The sequence below is a fragment of the Phaseolus vulgaris genome, chromosome 11 (genome assembly GCF_000499845.2).
Source record: "Phaseolus vulgaris cultivar G19833 chromosome 11, P. vulgaris v2.0, whole genome shotgun sequence".
NCBI lineage: Eukaryota > Viridiplantae > Streptophyta > Magnoliopsida > Fabales > Fabaceae > Phaseolus > Phaseolus vulgaris.
The window spans coordinates 46,444,951-46,447,530 of record NC_023749.2 but is presented as its reverse complement, the minus strand read 5'-3'; the positions used below and the strand labels follow the sequence as shown (position 1 = coordinate 46,447,530).

Below are 2,580 nucleotides of genomic sequence, written 5' to 3'. Positions count from 1 at the left end.
TCCATAAATCAAGTAACATTTTATGTACATACATGAATTGTATTTCAATCAGGTGATATAGAATATGTTTATTTGCGTTCGTTTCCTATTGGTATAAAAAATGAAGGAATGACTCAAACTCCATCTGAATCAGAGTCTCACCAGTTGGAAAGATGTACAGGATAAAGTTTTATAGAGATTTTTTCCACTATCCCGCTACATCAAATCAAAGTCTGATATTTCTATGTTTAGACAAGGATTAGATGAAGTCTTTTGTGAAGCATGGGAAAGGTTTAGAGTGATGCTAAGAAAATGTCCAAATCATGAGTTTGAAGATATTGCATAATTGAACATCTTTCATAATGACCTTAGATCTGACACAAAAATGCATCAAGACGCTGCAGTTGGTGGTAGGATGATGGTTGTCAATGTAGAACAAGCGACAAAGATTATTGATGCAATGACATCAACAGGCAATCAAGCCCCCCATAATGATAGACAGATCGAGCAAAAGAAATGGACGTTGGACCTTAATACTTTAGATGTGATTTTGACTCAAAACAAAATCCTGACACAGTAGATTAAAGCTTTGACCAAGCAAATGTCTAAGTTGCCACAACAAATACAAGATGCGCATTCTTGTTAGAGTCAACATCAACGAATGAGGTGTGATTTTTGTGGAAGTGACAACCCAAATGGTCATTGTTCTTACCAAAATAATCCATCTGAAGAGGAGATTAATTATAGAGCAACCAGGGAAGACAAGGTTTCTCCAACAACAAATATCAAAATAATATGCATCAAGGTTGGAGAAGCAATCAGAATCAAGGTTTTGGATGGAAAGATGCTAATCCATCCAACACACAACCTCATTTTCAACAACAACCACTTTATCCTTCAGTTCAGAAGAGAACGAGTACATTGGAGGATACATTGAAAAAATTCATGCAAGCTTTGCATTCCAATCAGAAGAATATTGAAGCTTAAATTAGAAATTTAGAGAGACGGGTGGGAAGCAGTTGGCGGATCCACATAATGGTCAATTTTCAGCCAACACAGAGACGAATCCCAAGGAGCAATGTAAGTCAAGTCAATTTGGTTATAGTTATAGGAGAGAGGAATGGTGACAATTTGGTTGCTTATGAGGAGAAAAAAGACAAGGAAAGAAAAAATGAATATGATGGAGAAGAGGAAGAAAAAAAAAAGAATTTATTGGCTATCATTTGCATACGAGTAATAAACTAGATACATCTTATGAATCCTTCATTCTCATGGCCTCAAACTCTCCTCGTAGAGTTTTGAAAATGCATTTATTTAACTCGATTGACACCCTTGAACACCTTTTTTCAAAATGTCTCACGCATCCTTCGAAGTTAATGCACTCGAAATCTTTTAAAAATTGACTCATCAACAACTTTATACAACATAGGACTTAGGGTTTAGGGTTTTGTTTTGGGTTGTAATAATATTATTATTGTGCAACATGCACAAGCACACATACTTACATTAATTGGAAATTTATTAATGCTCGACACATCAGGTAGTCAGGCTCATTTGATGTATCTATTGTTATTTGCTGACTTGAATAATGTATCAGACTTTAGTTGGGTCAACTTTGTTGGCGTGTTTGTATCGTACATTGGATCACGGTTATTAAAATAAGAATAAGATTGATAAGGAAAAAAACAAAGAAAAAGAAAATAAGAAAAAGAGTGAAAACAAAAGAAATATGTATTCTTTTAAGACATTTATCGTATCCTCATGTTATTTTTTAGGAAGGTATAATTCTGGTTTTTTTTGCTCAAATTCGGGCAAAAGGAGCCTCGCTGTATGATGTATATTTGGGTTGTTCTATGTGTTCTTTTTGGGTACAGGGTATAGTAGTCTATCTCTTGTAAGAGTTTGTAATATGTTCTGCTTTTTTTTTTTTCTTTCTGTGATTATCCTATAACATTGTTTTAAAGATTTTTTTTTATAGAAATTAGAATATTTCTAAAATATTTCATATTATTTATTGATTAGAAAAAAACTAAGAATCGAAATATTCCTGAGATATTTTATATTATTTATTGATTAAAAAAAATTAAGGATTGCTTACTCATTCACGAAGTCATAGGGAGCAATATTATTTAGCAAATTTCTTGCATTCACCTTTGTTATCCCCTTTGATTCCAAGCATTTATAAATAAAATCAATAGTATGTAAAAGATTAACGATAAACCTTTCTAAAAAACGAGATAACCAATGTCAGGAAATCCACCTAAGAAACAATTAATGTCTAGAATGTTTATGGAATAAATTGATGTCTAAAATTCATTTATGTATAGATATATACTTAATACATTTTTTATTTCTTCAAAAGTATACATTTTAAATTCTAAATTCGCCCAGGCATAAAAGGAAAAAAAGAGTTAAAAATATTTCTTTCACAATGAAATATACATTGATTAATTAGTTACACTATCACTAAATAAATATGCTTTTTATGATCACCGAGTTCTACTAACTCATCCCACCTCAAATTATTTATGCTTTATACTTGTAAATATGTTAAGACTGGTTTGATTTGTTGTAAATACCTACAAACTCTTCTTCTATCTT

At 31.7% G+C, this 2,580-nt stretch overlaps 1 pseudogene; it reads right to left on the bottom strand.

Annotated features, from left to right (window-relative positions):
* Positions 1-202: 202 nt before the first annotated feature.
* Positions 203-309, bottom strand: LOC137811567 (small nucleolar RNA R71; annotated as a pseudogene).
* Between the last annotated feature and the right edge of the window lie 2,271 nt (positions 310-2,580).